Here is a 17,602-nt window from a genome sequence, read left to right on the forward strand (position 1 = left end):
TAATGCATTAATATGGTGCCAACACTGAAGACACGGCTGCAAAGTTACCGTCAACAATTGTGGAACGCTCTAAACAGTGTTCATGACCCTTTGACAGCTACATTTTACCAAAGCAGATAGAAATCTTCAGTGACATGAAATGAGAAACAAAACCAATCTTGATAGTAAATGTATGACAACCAAAGAATGCTTTCCTCTCTTAACTGACATGAGGGCATTTTTTCATGTTGAAAACTTTTGATTGAAACTAACTCTCAAATCTTCAAAAAATGGTTATGGGACAAACACGAAAAATATTAAATGACAATATAAACATACAAGCCAAGAATCTCAGGCAGGTCTCAAGAGACAAAAGCATATTTCATTTCACAAAATCATATTGTTTCAAGTTGTCAAGAAAACTCAATCTCTTATAAACTATGTGTCCTCTCCTAGAAATTCTCTAGACTTAAAAACAACAGAATACTTAGAGGAAATGTTTGAAGAAAGTAGATAAATGAAGACCACAGTAATGAAATATGAAAGTAGGCTCACTAAATGAAGGCTAAAATAAAAGTTGTGAGTATATGGGAAAATGTAAAAGCAGAAGATAGTTGAGTGTTCCTGAAAACATTATTTCAATTAATTCATAAAGTAATCCTTTGAATAGGTATTACTATCCTATTTTATTAACAAGCAAACAGATTCATGGACTTCAGTAACTGGCCATGATAATACAGCCAATCTGTGGCAAACCTGGGATTTATGCTCTTGTCTGTCTCATAATCTTTCTCTTAAAACCATGCTGTCCAGATAAATATTTACTATGATCACCCTGAATCTAACATTTCAAAATATTTAAAAATTCTGCTTCCTTAATCTTCACTTTCAAAATACTGCTTTCTATTTTTTGTTATGGATTCTGGTCATTTTCTAAAAACATGAAGTCATTTACCAACTCATACTGAATGTTACTCAACTAGATTTCTTAAAATGTCTTTCCAACTTAATAGATGTCACCATTCTTTTTATTCACCAACTTTTTCAAGGATCCTGGCAAGTGCTCCCTCCACTTTCTCTTCATGGCAATACTCTGAAGTAGTTGCTACCGTGGATGTGTCTGGTTAGGCAGAACTTAACTTCATGGTGCTAAGTTGGTTATTTTCTACTTGTGCTATTTGAAGATTGCTATAATGAACCGGCACAGGGGGAAGCAGGGAGGGTGGATCCAGACTAGAGTTTCACTTCTCTCTCCATGAAGATGACCTGCGAGGGGAACAGATGCTGTCCAGATAAAGTCAATGGGAAAAACAACACTGCTCATGAGATAAAATCACTGTGAGAGTAGAAACGGTAAGCTCCTGCATCAACCTAGATATGGTATTTTGGGTTTCTGAGGCGCCAGATCCTTAACCATCCTGGGGCTGTACTGTACTCCAGAGAGGTACTTCTGAATAAAACTCAAGAAATATGATGTCAGCCATCCAGGTTCATTTTTGTACATTGTGATCATGATTAAACAGGTTCTGAATGAAGATTCACCCTTCCTTGCCCCTTGAGGAAGCATTCTGCCTGTGTAAAGACCTGCACCAGCACAGCAGGCACATCTCCTAGAGTACCAGACTGAGCTCTAGATTGAAGGGGAGCTGCGTCTAAGAATAAAGACATCTCTTCTGACTGGGTGGGTTAAGTAGTTTGCATCAAGAAAAGAAGCAACTGGTCCAGGAACGTCTTAGTTTTCCAGCTGCTATGACAAATACCACACCATGGGTTGGCTTAATAGCAGGAGTTTATTAGCTTACTATCTCACAGGCTTAGTGGGCTTGCTTCCTCCTGGGGTTGATGGTGGTCTGGCTGGCTGGCAATCCTTGGGTTCCTGAGCTTTTCTGTAACACGGCAATGTCCTCCCTTTCACTACTGAGTTCTACTAACTTTCAGTTTCATCTCTACCACATGGCTTTCTCTTCGTAAAGCTTCTGGTAATAGGATTAAGGCTCAAACTTTATTTAATTGAGCCACATCTTAACTAAATATAGTATCTTCAAAAGATCCTGTTTGAAAGGGTTCAAATCCACAGGAATGGATTAAGATTAAAAACATGTTTTTTTTCCCCTGGGATACATAATTTAATCTACCAGAGGGAGCAATTAGTAGAGTCTTCTAACTTCAGGATTTAGTTCTGACTCCAGACATGGCATATCCTAGAGAAGTGGGCTTTAAACATTTTCTTAAATACTTCTTACAACAATTTAAAATTACAGACTCTTTTCAAATGTTTTTTATGTTAATATTTAGAAATTTTCAACATAAAGAGTTACAAAAGGGTATAATTTTTGGTGCATTGTAAATATTGACAGTGAGCATAAATCTGTGATGTCATTCTTAAATGGATCAAATGGGATCTTATAGCACCCACCATCCATCTAAAAAAAAACACATACAATTCTTCTTTAATGGCAAGTTAACATTATTCTTTTATTCTTTGAATTCTTACTTCAATTCTATGTTTCCCACAGAGCCTTACAATTTTACCCTATTCTAACATATTTTAACGCTTGAACATGTTTTATTGATGACTTTATTATAATTATCTGTACCAAATTTATATTACATATTTAATTACTTCCTCTTTAGTCTATGAGTACTAAAATTTCTATTGTACTGTGTTTTTATTACAATTACTAGTAGTACTCCACTGATCCAAAATAACTATATCACAAATTTAAGTAAACACAAAATTTTAAAAGTTTATTAGGCATTCATCTCAATGAATTTTTTCCAATTAGTTCATTTATCCAAATATTATTACTGAATGCTAATTAAGTAAATATTACTTAATGCTGAATTGAGATATAGTTCAGTCTCAACTCTAATTCAGGGGTTTTACTGTTTGTTTCCTGTTGTAAGCTCTAAGAAAATAAGAAGATAGCAGCTTTATTAAAGCAATATCCTTCAATTTGTTTAACTCATTTCTATTTAAATGTCCACAAACCATACAGTGATAGGAAAAAGCTATTTTTCAATAATTTAGCAGTTGAAAACTTGAATAAATTCATCAACTTTGTCGAAAGCAAAGAAGTAGAAGCCACCTAATTTGCAAAAGGATTTATTATATCATCAATCAATCATTTTCTCAAAATGGACGCTAACACTATAAATTTTCCTTCTGAATGATACTTTGGATGTCTTTCTACTCTGGAGTGAGAACCAAAGTAAGATTCAAGTTAGGTGAGAGATGTACCTTTCTTTTCTAAGTGGGAAAAGGGTGACTATGAAAAGGGAGAAAGAAAGTTTGCATGTACAAGTTCTTTCCTAGACAGAAGAATTTTAAGAATGGTACTTAGAGATGTTGAGAATTCATATGTCGATTTTATTAAAACTACACTTCTGTCAATGTATCCCTTGGAAAGTTCTCTTTTTCACCCAGGTGGTCCCATATCTCAATTTGAAAAATGTCCCAACCAGGTTGGCACCCTCTGGAAGTGGTCATAGCGCTCTGACCTCAAGTGAGCCCACACAGGCAAAGAACAGATCCTTGAATGCAAGTGTGTTTTCCACGGAATTTCTGGGAAAATGGGGCTTGGGGAGGGAGAAACAATACTGAACATCCTGCTAATCTGAGCAGGTGCTAGCTCACATGTCAACGTGTCATACCCACTGGGACATCTTTTTTTTTAACCCCCTAAATTGGAGAGAAGTGATTTTAGCTAGATCACAGGGCACCAAGTGAGCCATATTACTGCAGCTGATGCTAGAGGAGAACCGTGGTATAATGTATAGCCCTTATCTTCAATGAGCTTCCAATTTACTTAAGCAACAGCCTAGCAGGAGAGGACATGTGGGTTACATTTTCAGATCAGTAACTCAAAGGAAGAGGAAAGAGAACAGCCACAGAACTCATCATCAAGTGAGGTGATGGTGTAATGGCAGAAGTCCTTGGCAGAGATGGGGTCTAAAAAGAACCAAACCAGAGAAAAGCTATATTTGGATATTTGTCATGACAGAAAGACATTTGCTAACCAAGAAAAAACTATAAAGAGCATCTGTATACAAAGACATGCTACCCTCCTTCACTCCAACTTTCTACCCAAAAGTGGTAAACAAGGAGATGATGGGGCAAAACAAAAAGAGTGGAAATAACAGACTAAAGTACCCTTTTCCCCACAATAGGTTTCTGGATCAGCCGGAATTAAAGAAAAAATTTTGAAATGTGTAAGTTTTTATTTAAACTGGACTGACATTTTTTTTTTTTTTTTTTTTTTTTAAAGAGAGAGGGAGGAAAGGAAGGAAAGACAGAGAAGGAAGGAAGGGAGGAAGAAAGGGAAACATTTTTAAACATTTTCTTGTTTTATTATATTTTGTTTGTTTGTTTGTTTGTTACATGGGCTGGGGCCGGGAATCGAACCGGGGTCCTCCGGCACGGCAGGCAAACACTCTTGCCCGCTGAGCCACCGCGGCCCGCCCTGGACTGACATTTTTAATACCTAAAAATGTTTCTAAAATCTGAAAGTAACCAGAAAAGTTATGGTATCTCCTGAATACTGCTCCAGGAGTACAGAAGAGAGATCCTGCAGTATGTCTGTGGGTAATGGTGGGATAAGAAGTTGTTTGCTATGAATATCCTGCCAAATTCCACCCTTTCAATAAATTGGTTATATAAATCAAATGGAATAATAGTGAAAACACTCACAAAAGATTCTCCAAAGATGTTAAATAGAGGTGTCAAAGATGTAAATCATAACTGTATAAGCTTTCTCTCTTTCACTGCTTTTTACAATGGAACTCACCACTGCTCTTCAGACAGCATCTGGAATCCAACTCATCATATTTCCCTTTTAGTTCAAAAACTACTAATTATGTGGCTCCACAGATTAGTTATCATTAAATGAATTTAAATCTTTTACTTGAAAATAAATTCTTAATCAATGTAAGTTTGTATTTGGCCAATGTTTACCTTTTTAGGTCTCATTTTGGCCTGCACCAGCAGTATCACTTTTAAAGAAATGTTTCTTCCAGTGAGCTTATTTGTATAAGTGGAAATGAATTGTCATGTGTTTAAAGATGGAAATCAGAAAAGACAAAAATTTTCTGTAGTTTGAGTGTTCTCCTTTTGGTTCACTAAAAACAGGTATACTTTTTGATAGACGGTAGTATACTCTATTTCTAGCTTGCAAGAGTAGCTGAATAATGAATTATACCTCAAAAATTATTCTGACATTACTAATTAAAATAAAAACCAACATGCTTTAAAAATTCATGGTTTGTTCTCTTGGTTTATATGCAGCATGTTTCTAATCTTTCTCAGGCACTTGTCCCACAACATTGTCATAATTATTAGCTTTCCATTTGTAGCTGCAATATTCTTTCAACAGTTTGACAGATTATTACAATTCTGTTTCATAATTTAAAGCTTCTAGAAACAGGTACTGGAACCATCATTTTAACATATTTTCATGGAGTAAAATAATGTTTTGTCCTACTATCTGTAAATATATTTCTCTAATGATTCAACTTCTCAGTTCTTCTTATAGCACATTGCCTTTTTATTTTATTTCTTTGTGGGGGTGGGGAAAGAGCTCTAATAACCTTAAAATGACTTGAATAAATACCAAGGAATGGAAGAGGGTGGGGGTGGGGGGACAGAGGGCATGGCAAATGCAGAGTGCTGCCTTTAGATCTGTTTTAACAATCAATTTGCATGCTTTTATTTCCCTAGCATCCAGGTCTATTTGACCCTCCATAGGGTATTACTAGCTTCTGCATTTCTTTAAGAACTCAAAAGATACTTACCATTTTGGAGAGAATGTGTTTTAAATATCACTACATATGAGGACATTTGTGACAAGTACATGACTAGAGCAGATCCTCTCCCCTCCCCCTTTAGGTAGTCATTCCTTTTATTAAATCTTCATTTCCTTTCAGATGGTATCATTAAGGCTATGGGTTGAGTACCAAATATTGCAAAGTGTAGTGATGGAAAGAGCCATCAAAGTATAGCAACAGTGCTTTAGTAACTCATACAAAGAGACCAAAGCTTTTCCTGCTTCACTGAGAATCTGAAAGTGTAGCTTAAAAACCCATTAATAATAGAGTTTTCTCCATAACTAAAAAGTACAATTCATCCACATTTCCTTCCCTACATTGGAAAATAAAATAAAAAATAAAACTCTAACCAATAAAGATTGACTTGCTACCACTCTTTATAAATCAAACTTATCTATAAACATCACTTTTATTAGACACCAGATCCTATATTCTAACATATGTACCCATCTCTCATACTATTTCCTCCCAGTTGCTGGCAGGAAATCTAAGCTACAAGAATGGAATTAGGCAATGGCTAGAAATCTTGGTTATATTTATTGGAAATATGGACTAAAAACGGCACTTTAATTAGTACCAAACAGAAGGAAGAAATAATCTTCAACAAAGTACAAACTGTCAAAGCAATAAAATTTAGAAAACGTGCCTGAGACATAATTCACTATGATGACGGAGGAGATGAATCACTTTCCTTCTGTGCAAGATGAGTTCAAGGTGAAAGTAACTATATAGCTTATGCAGCTGAAAAGCTGGAGTTGGTCAGCTATTAGAAGCTATAATTTAAAACTACACAGTCCTTGGGATGGAAGGAAAAATATGGAACTATTAAATTTCACCACCAGGGAAAACTCTTATACTGTGTCAAACCCTAGGAACACCTCAATCAAAAGGCTAAGCCCTTGATGTTGAGGCTTGCTCTTGTGAAACTTATGTACGTAGTGGAGAAACTAAGCCTACCTATAGGCATGCCTAAGAGCTACTTCTGAAGGACCTCTTTTGTTGTTCAGATGTGGTCTCTTTCTCTCTCTAAGCTTAACTCTGCAAGTGAAATCATTGCCCTTCCCCCTACGTGGGACATGACAGTTGCGCGTGAAAGTCTCCCTGGTGGTGTAAGAGATGACATCCAGGGATGAGCCTCGCCCTGGCACCATGGAATCAACAATGTCATCCTGACCAAAACGGGGAAAACAAGTATAACAAATAAGGTATTTGGCTGCAAGAGTTCAAATAGAGTCAAGAGGTACTCTGGAGGTCAGTCTTATGCAAGCTTCAGTTAGATATTGCTACTTATCATAACTTCCCAAACCACAACCTAAACCATTCCAGCCAATCCTAAAGAACACCTAGGGCAATATATAAGATTCTACAAAGGTTCCATGCACTAGGGTAACTTTCCAGAAACCTACAACCTCTAGATGGGTTCCTGGACCAGATAAGTACTGAAACCTAGAGGCCTAGCCTCTACAGAACATCAGCTAGTTCCAGCTCCCTACCCTGTATTATTGACAGCCCCTACCAATATGAAAAAGTTAGAATGGGCATAGCCCAAACATCTCTAAAGAGTGGGAGAAATATCAAGTGATGGTGGAGTTATACAGAGAAGGTAGGGTTTAACCAAGAGTATGATTGCTGAATCATTATACTGATATTTCTCTTAGTCTCCAGTATCTTAGAATAGCTAGAAGTAAAAACCTAAATAAAATTGCAAAATTGTAACCCATGTCAAATTCTGAAATATGTTCCATAGCTAATTGTTGTACTATGCTTTGAAACTTATTGCTTTTTTGTATATATGTTATTTTTCACAAAAAAGAAAAAATCAATTATTGTGATAAAAATATTTATTCCTTCTAGCCTCCAATGCTCTGGAGTAGCTAGAAGGAAAAAATTTGAAATGGTGGTATTGTACCCCATGACATTGAAGAGTGCTTTGAAAACTATTGCTTTTTCTTTCTTTGCTCTGTATATATGTATTATATTATACAATACAAAAAGTTTAAAAAAGTACTCTGCCCTTGGTTTCAATGGTAATATACATCTTTTCATTCATTTTTATTGACTCAGTGTTCGTGAAGAAACACCGAAAAGCTATTTTAGCCAAATTTCCTTTTGGTAAAGGAAATAAACTATTTACTTTTTTTGAGAGGACTAGGGGCTTTTCTAATATTTTCTCTTAAATGGCTATGTATTTTAATTCATTTAAATTGTTCACTTACATGCTTCTTTTTATCAGAATCTCTTACAATACAACTTATAAATCAAATGAGCAATATCTTATGAAAACTTTGGATACTTGTGGAAAAAATAGTGTTAAGATAATCCACTTGAATAAAAGTTAATTCACATCATTGATCAAATATTTAAAGATCAACTAAGTTCACAATTTTGTAGAAATTATACCAACTGAAAAAGGTCATACCAAAAGATTACATATGGCCTAATACCATTTATATGAAATGTCAAGAAAAGTAAAATCACAGAGACAGAAAGCTGATCAGGGTTTGCCTAGAGCTAGGAGTAGGAGCAGAAATAGATGCAAACAAGCATGAAGGAATTTTGGGGGGTGATGAAAATTGTGAAATATAATCTTTGTACAAAAAGGCAATACATTTCAAAGTATACTGTAACAAGCTATTTTAGAACAGATTTCAAAGTCTGGTATGGGTTACAGTTCCACAATTTTAGGTATTTTCTTCTAGCTGCTCCAAGATACTGGAGACTAAAAGAAACATCAATATAATAATTCAGCAGTCATACTCATTTGTTAAATCCTATCTTCTTTGTTATAACTCTTCTTTCTCCTTTGATCTTTCTCCCAGACTTTAGTGGTGTTTGAACTATGAGCATTCTAACTTTTTTATGTTGAAAAGGGCTGTCGATAATATGGGATAGGTGGATGGAACTAGTTGATGCCCTGGAAAGTCTGGCACCTCTGAGTTTCAGGACATATCTGGCCTAGGAACCTATCTGGAAGTTGTTGGCTTCTGTAAACTAATCATAGTGCATGTAACTTTTGTAGAATCTCAGATAGAGCCCCAGGGAGTTTGCCAATCCTTTTAAATTATCTTCTTGACATACTCTGGGATGTATCCAGTCATTACATTAAGATATACAGAATTATAAGCCCTCATTCCCATTTTGGGCTCCCTGTGTTTAGGTTGTTTAAATGATCTATCCAGACACTTGAGTTAGATTATGTGCTACAGAAAATTTAGGTTTTAGACAAAATAAACCTCTCTCTTTGTTTGGTCTCATTGTGTAGGTTAAGTCCTCCTTAACCCCTGTATTCTGTTTTACTTTAGTCCCAATGTGATCAGCTTTGTTCTCATCTCTCATTGAAGCCTGATGATCTTTTTTTCACTTTAACAGTTGTTGCACGTGGCAAACTGACTTTCAGAACTTCAGAACTCATACTCAGTCTTAGGTGTCATACAGGTACCCAAAGTTCCAAGGAAACCTCGTTATACATATATACCACAGTCTATCAAAATCTAGAAATAACAACTACAGCTCCAGGCTAAATGTATCTGTTATAAGAGCTTACAATCTAGGCTCCAATTTTCTCATAATTACTTTCTAAAAGAGACCATACAATATTGTTCTTTTGCTTCCGACTTATTTTACATCACATAATGTCCCCAGGTTCATTAACCTCATTGCATACCTTACAACTTCTTTCCTTTCTGTAGTTGCACAACATTCGATGAAATATATATACCACAGTTTGCCATTCTACTTCTTAGTCAGTGTATCCTTCAACCACCTCTATTCATTGGGCAGTATGTATAATGCCCAAAGTCACAATCCAAGTCTCATATTATCCTCACTTCATTATACAATCATCAACACTCTCAATTTTAGACAATTATCATTGCTCCCAAGAGAAAAATCACCAATAAACACAACCTTACTAAACAGAAAATCCCAAACTCCCCCTAACCTTTGTCCCCCACTCCCCAATTAGTTACCCCTGGTATTGCTGTGGTACTGTTGATACCTTCCTGTTAAACAGGCAATAGTAGTCTACCCACTAAACCCCTCTATTATTTATTCTTCATACAAGATTCATACCTTTGAAGTAGTTCATGCAAGAATTTATTTATATTTGTAGTGTTTATCAGTGGGACCCAGAGGTTTATACAACCCCTTCCAATCATGTTTACCTCTGATATTGTATTATTATTTATGGTCCCACTAATGAACTATCTTCATTTCTATCCTTTCCCTTACATTTAAGTTCAACCTCGTTAACTAACCATTCACCCATTTCTAGCTTCTTTGTATCTCTAGGTCTCCTATACTCTATATTATAAGCCTCTAAGTTAACCTTTACTAAGGTCATAAAAGCAAGATCATACAGTATCTTTCCTTTTGTGTCTGGCTTATTTCACTCAGTATTATGTCCTCAAGGTTCATCCATGTTGCCATATGCTTCAGGACCTCATTTCATCTTATTGCGGCATAATATACCATCATAGTAAATGCCATATTTTGCTTATCCACTTGTCTGTTGATGGGCACCTAGATGGTTTCCATCTTTTGGCAATCGTGAATAAAGTTGCTATGAACACCAGTGTACAAATGTCTGTTTGTGTCACTGCTTTCAGTTCTTCTGGGTATATACAGAGTAGTGGCATTGCCAGGTCACAGGGCAACTCGATATTTAGTTTCCTAAGAAACAGCCAAACTGCCTTCCACAGTGGCTGTAACATTATACATCCCCACCAGCAGTGAATAAGTGTTCCAATTTTTCCACATTCTCTCCAACATTTGTCCTTTCCTGTTTAAGGATGGCTGTTTAATAGCAGCCATCCTTACAGATGTGAGATAATATCTCATTGTAGTCTTGATCTGCATTTTCTTTATACGTAATTAAAATGAGCATCTCTTCATATGCTTTTTAGCCATCTGTATTTGCTCTTCAGAAAAACGTCTATTCATATTTTTAGCATATTTTATAATTGGGTTCTTTTTACTTTTGTGTTTGAGTTGAATGATTTCATTATGTTTATAGGATATCAAACCTTTATCTGATACATGATTTCCAACTCCCATTGAGTTGGCTGCCTCCTCACCTTTTTGAAAAAGTTTTTTTGAGGCACAGAAGCATTTGATTTTGAGGAGTTTCCATTTATGTAGTTTTTCTTTCATTGCTTGTGCTTTGCATGTAAATGTTTGAGAGGCTAACTCTTATTACCAGGTTTTGAAGATGTTTCCCTGTATTTACTTCTGAGAGTTTTATAGTACTGGCTCTTATGTTTAGGTCTTTGATTCACTTGGAGTTAATTTTTGTATAGGATGTAACATAAGGGTCTCTTTTCATTCTTTTGGCTATTGATTTCTAGTTCTCCCATACCCATTTATTGAAAAGACTTGTTTTGTCCCAGTTCAGTGGCTTTGGGGGCCTTGTTGAAGATCAGTTGATGGTAGAATTGGTGGTCTATTTCTGCTCTCTTGATTTGATTCCATTGGTCAATCCTTCTATCTTCGTGCCAGTACCATGCTGTTTTGACCACTGTGGCTTTACAATGAGCTTTAAAACAAGGAACTGTTAACCCTCCAACTCTGTTCTTCCTTTTTAAAGACATTTTTAGCTATTTGAGGTCTCTTTCCCTTCAAAATGAATTTGATAACTTTTACAAGCCTTCAAAGTAGGCTATTGGGATTTTTATTGGTATTGCATTGAATCTGTAAATCAGTTTGAATAGAATTGAAATCTTAACTATATTTAACCTTCCTGCCCATGAGAACCAATGTCCTTCCACCTATTTGGATCTTTTGTGATTTCTTTTAGCAGTATTTTATTGTTTTCTGTGTACAAGTCAATTACATCCCTACTTAAGATTATTCCTAGATACCTGATTCTTTCAGTTGCTATTTTGAATGGCACTTTTTCCTTAACTTGTCTCCTCAGTTAGGGTATTACCTGTGTATACAAATGTTACTAATTTTTGCACAATAATCTTATATTTCCCACTTTACTGAATTTGTTTTTTAGTGTTTTTTAGCTTTGTCAAGATTTTTCAGGATTTTCCAAGTATACTATTATGTCATCAGCAAATAATGAAAGTTTTACCTCTTCCTTTTTGATATAGAGGCCTTTTCTTTTCCCTGCCTGATTGCTCTAGCTAGAACTTCCAGTACAATGCTGAATAACAGTGGTGGCTGAGGGCATCCTTCTCTTGTTTCCAATCTTAGGGGGAAGGCTTTCAATTTCTCACCATTGAGTTCTTTGCTGGCTGTTTTTCATATATGCCCTTTACAACACTAAGGAAATGTCCTTCGATTCCTATTTTGAAGTGTTTTTATCAGAAAAGGATATTGAATTTTGTCAAATGCCTTTTCAGAATCATTCAGGATGATCATGTGACTTTTCCCTTTCAATTTGTTAATGTGCTATATTACATTGATTTGCTTGTGTTGAACCATCCTTGCCTTCTTGGTATAAACCCCACTTGGTCATGGTGTATAATTCCTTTAATGCTTTGCTGTATTTGGTTTGCTAGTATTTTAATTGAGAATTTTTGCAACTATATTCATCAGGGAGTTTGGTCTTTTGTTTTCCTTTCTTATAGCATCTTTACCCGGTTTTGCTATTAGAGTGATGTTAGCTTCATAAAATGAATTAGGTAGTGTTCCCTTTTCCTTAATTTTTTGGAAGCATTTGAGGAGGACTGGTGTTAGTTCTTTTGGGAATGTTTGATGAAATTTCCCTGTGAAGTCATCTGGCCCTGGGCTTTTCTTTGTAGGAAGATTTTTGATGGCTGGTTGAATCTCTTTATTTGCGATTGGTTTGTTGAGATCATCTATTTCTTCTCAAGTCAGTGTAGCTAGCTCACGTATTTCTAGGAATTTGTCCATTTCCTCTAAGTTATCCAGTTTTTTGGTGTATAGTTGTTCATAATATCCCCCTTTTGATTGTTTTTATTTCTTCATGGTCCATGGTAACAACCCCCCTTTCATTTCTGATTCTATTTATTTGAATCCTCTCTTTTTTCTTTGTCAGCCTAACTAGGAGTTCATCAATTTTACTGATTTTCTCAAAGAACTACCTCCTGGTTTTATTGATTGTATTGTTCTTTTGTTCTCCAATTCATTTAACTTTGCCTTAATCTTTATTATTTCTCTTCTTCTATCTGCTTTAGGGTTAGTTTGCTGTTCTTTTTCTAGTTCATCCAGGTGAGCAGTTAAGTCTTCGATATCTACTCACTCTTTTTTAATATAGGCATTTAGAGCAATAAATTTTCCTCTCACTACTGCCTTTGCCACTTCCCAAAAGTTCTGAAATGTGTTCTCATTTTCATTCATCTCCAGACATTCACCAATTTCTCTAGCAATTTCTTCTTTGACCCACTGGTTGTTTAAGAGTGTATTATTTAATCTCCACACATATGTGAAAGTTCTGGTTCTTTAGTGGTCATTGATTTCCAGCTTCATTCCATTGTGATCAGAGAAAATACTTTGAATAATTTCAATTGCTTTAAATCTATAAAGACTTGTTTTGTGTCCAAGCATATTGATTTAACCTGGAGAACATTACATGAGCAGTGGAGAATTATGTATATCCTGGTGTTTTGGGGTGAAACAATCTAAATATATATCTGTTAGATCTAATTCATTTATCAAGTTGTCTAAGTTCTCTATTTCCTTGTTGATTCTCTGATTGTTCTAATAGGGAGGAGCATGGTGTATTATTATACTATTATCACTGGAATGTTGATTGTTCCCTTTGGTTTTGCCAATGTTCACCTCATATACTTTAGAGCTCCCTGATTAGGAGGATAAGCATTTGTGATTGTATTTCTTCATGGTTTATTGTCTCTTTTATTAATATGTAGTGCCCTTCTTTGTCCCTGACATCTTTACATTAAAGTCTATTTTGTCTAATGTTAGTATAGCTGCTCCTGCTTTCTCTTTTTTAATTAATTAATTAATTAATTTTTATTAATTAATGGAACAAAAGAAATTAACCCAACATTTAGAAATCATACCATTCTACATATGCAATCAGTAATTCTTAACATCATCACATAGATGCATGATCATCATTTCTTAGTACATTTGCATCGGTTTAGAAGAACTAGCAACACAACCGAAGAAGATATAGAATGTTAATATAGAGAAAAAATAAAAGTAATAATAGTAAAAACAAAACAAAACAAAAACCTATAGCTCAGATGCAGCTTCATTCAGTGTTTTAACATGATTACTTTACAATTAGGTATTATTGTGCTGTCCATTTTTGAGTTTTTGTATCTAGTCCTGTTGCACAGTCTGTATCCCTTCAGCTCCAATTACCCATTATCTTACCCTGTTTCTAGCTCCTGCTGGACTCTTTTACGAATAACATATTCCAAGTTTATTCTCGAATGTCGATTCACATCATTGGGACCATACAGTATTTGTCTTTTAGTTTTTGGCTAGACTCACTCAGCATAATGTTCTCTAGGTCCATCCATGTTATTACATGCTTCATAAGTTTATCCTGTCTTAAAGCTGCATAATATTCCATCGTATGTATATACCACAGTTTGTTTAGCCACTCGTCTGTTGATGGACATTTTGGCTGTTTCCATCTCTTTGCAATTGTAAATAACGCTGCTATAAACATTGGTGTGCAAATGTCCGTTTGAGTTTTTGCCCTTAATTCCTTTGAGTATATTCCCAGCAATGGTATTGCTGGGTCGTATGGCAATTCTATATTCAGCTTTTTGAGGAACCGCCAAACTGCCTTCCACAGTGGTTGCACCATTTGACATTCCCACCGACAGTGGATAAGTGTGCCTCTTTCACCGCATCCTCTCCAGCACTTGTCATTTTCTGTTTTGTTGATAATGGCCATTCTGGTGGGTGTGAGATGATATCTCATTGTGGTTTTGATTTGCATTTCTCTAATGGCCAGGGACATTGAGCATCTCTTCATGCGCCTTTTGGCCATTTGTATTTCCTCTTCTGAGAGGTGTCTGTTCAAGTCTTTTCCCCATTTTGTAATTGGGTTGGCTGTCTTTTTGTTGTTGAGTTGAACAATCTCATTATAAATTCTGGATACTAGCCCTTTATCTGATATGTCATTTCCAAATATTGTCTCCCATTGTGTAGGCTGTCTTTCTACTTTCTTGATGAAGCTCTTTGATGCACAAAAGTGTTTAATTTTGAGGAGTTCCCATTTATTTATTTCCTTCTTCAGTGCTCTTGCTTTAGGTGTAAGGTCCATAAAACCGCCTCCAATTCATAAGATATCTCCCTACATTTTCCTCTAACTGTTTTATGGTCTTCGACCTAATGTTTAGATCTTTGATCCATTTTGAGTTAACTTTTGTATAGGGTGTGAGATATGGGTCTTCTTTCATTCTTTTGCATATGGATATCCAGTTCTCTAGGCACCATTTATTGAAGAGACTGTTCTGTCCCAGGTGAGTTGGCTTGACTGCCTTATCAAAGATCAAATGTCCACAGATGAGAGGGTCTATATCTGAGCACTCTATTTGATTCCATTGGTCGATATATCTATCTTTATGCCAATACCATGCTGTTTTGACCACTGTGGCTTCATAATATGCCTTAAAGTCAGGCAGTGCAAGACCTCCAGCTTCATTTTTTTTCCTCAAGATGTTTTTAGCAATTCGGGGCACCCTGCCCTTCCAGATAAATTTGCTTATTGGTTTTTCTATTTCTGAAAAATAAGTTGTTGGGATTTTGATTGGTATTGCATTGAATCTGTAAATCAATTTAGGTAGGACTGATATATTAACTATATTTTGTCTTCCAATCCATGAACACGGTATGCCCTTCCATCTATTTAGGTCTTCTGTGATTTCTTTTAGCAGTTTTTTGTAGTTTTCTTTATATAGGTTTTTTGTCTCTTTAGTTAAATTTATTCCTAGGTATTTTATTCTTTTAGTTGCAATTGTAAATGGGATTCGTTTCTTGATTTCCCCCTCAGCTTGTTCATTACTAGTGTATAGAAATGCTACAGATTTTTGAATGTTGATCTTGTAACCTGCTACTTTGCTGTACTCATTTATTAGCTCTAGTAGTTTTGTTGTGGATTTTTCCGGGTTTTCGACCTATAGTATCATATCATCTGCAAACAGTGATAGTTTTACTTCTTCCTTTCCAATTCTGATGCCTTGTATTTCTTTTTCTTGTCTAATTGCTCTGGCTAGAACCTCCAACACAATGTTGAATAATAGTGGTGATAGTGGGCATCCTTGTCTTGTTCCTGATCTTAGGGGGAAAGTTTTCAATTTTTCCCCATTGAGGATGATATTAGCTGTGGGTTTTTCATATATTCCCTCTATCATTTTAAGGAAGTTCCCTTGTATTCCTATCCTTTGAAGTGTTTTCAACAGGAAAGGATTTCGAATCTTGTCAAATGCCTTCTCTGCATCAATTGAGATGATCATGTGATTTTTCTGCTTTGATTTGTTGATATGGTGTATTGCATTAATTGATTTTCTTATGTTGAACCATCCTTGCATACCTGGGATGAATCCTACTTGGTCATGATGTATAATTCTTTTAATGTGTTGTTGGATACGATTTGCTAGAATTTTATTGAGGATTTTTGCATCTATATTCATTAGAGAGATTGGCCTGTAGTTTTCTTTTTTTGTAATATCTTTGCCTGGTTTTGGTATGAGGGTGATGTTGACTTCATAGAATGAATTAGGTAGTTTTCCCTCCATTTCGGTTTTTTTGAAGAGTTTGAGGAGAGTTGGTACTAATTCTTTCTGGAATGTTTGATAGAATTCACATGTGAAGCCATCTGGTCCTGGACTTTTCTTTTTAGGAAGCTTTTGAATGACTAATTCAATTTCTTTACTTGTGATTGGTTTGTTGAGGTCCTCTATGTCTTCTTGAGTCAAAGTTGGTTGTTCATGTCTTTCCAGGAAGCCATCCATTTCATCTAAATTGTTGTATTTATTAGCATAAAGTTGTTCATAGTATCCTGTTATTATCTCCTTTATTTCTGTGAGGTCAGTAGTTATGTCTCCTCTTCCATTTCTGATCTTATTTATTTGCATCTTCTCTCTTCTTCTTTTTGTCAATCTTGCTAAGGGCCCATCAATCTTATTGATTTTCTCATAGAGCCAACTTCTGGTCTTATTGATTTTCTCTATTGTTTTCATGTTTTCAATTTCATTTATTTCTGCTCTAATCTTTGTTATTTCTTTCCTTTTGCTTGATTTGGGATTAGTTTGCTGTTCTTTCTCCAGTTCTTCCAAATGGACAGTTAATTCCTGCATTTTTGCCTTTTCTTCTTTTCTGATATAGGCATTTAGGGCAATAAATTTCCCTCTTAGCACTGCCTTTCCTGTGTACCATAGGTTTTGATATGTTGTGTTTTCATTTTCATTCGCCTCGAGGTATTTGCTAAATTCTCTTGCAATTTCTTCTTTGACCCACTCGTTGTTTAAGAGTGTGTTGTTGAGCCTCCATGTATTTGTTAATTTTCTGGCCCTCTGCCTATTATTGTTTTCCAACTTCATTCCTTTATGATCCGAGAAAGTGTTGTGTATGATTTCAATCTTTTTAAATTTGCTAAGACTTGCTTTGTGACCCAGCATATGGTCTATCTTTGAGAATGATCCATGAGCACTTGAGAAAAAGGTGTATCCTGCTGTTGTGGGATGTAATGTCCTATAAATGTCTGTTAAGTCTAGCTCATTTATAGTAATATTCAGATTCTCTATTTCTTTATTGATCCTCTGTCTGGATGTTCTGTCCACTGATGAGAGTGGGGAATTGAAGTCTCCAACTATTATGGTATATGTGTTTATTTCCCTTTTCAGTGTTT

At 35.5% G+C, this 17,602-nt stretch overlaps 1 protein-coding gene across 15 annotated transcripts in view; it reads right to left on the reverse strand.

The window, feature by feature from the left end:
• CADPS2 (calcium dependent secretion activator 2) overlaps positions 1-17,602 on the reverse strand; it is a 617,203-nt gene that overhangs the window by 313,854 nt on the left and 285,747 nt on the right. The gene's annotated exons all lie outside the window — the stretch shown is intronic.

Source organism: Tamandua tetradactyla, chromosome 1, assembly GCF_023851605.1.
Source record: "Tamandua tetradactyla isolate mTamTet1 chromosome 1, mTamTet1.pri, whole genome shotgun sequence".
In the NCBI taxonomy this organism is placed as follows: domain Eukaryota; kingdom Metazoa; phylum Chordata; class Mammalia; order Pilosa; family Myrmecophagidae; genus Tamandua; species Tamandua tetradactyla.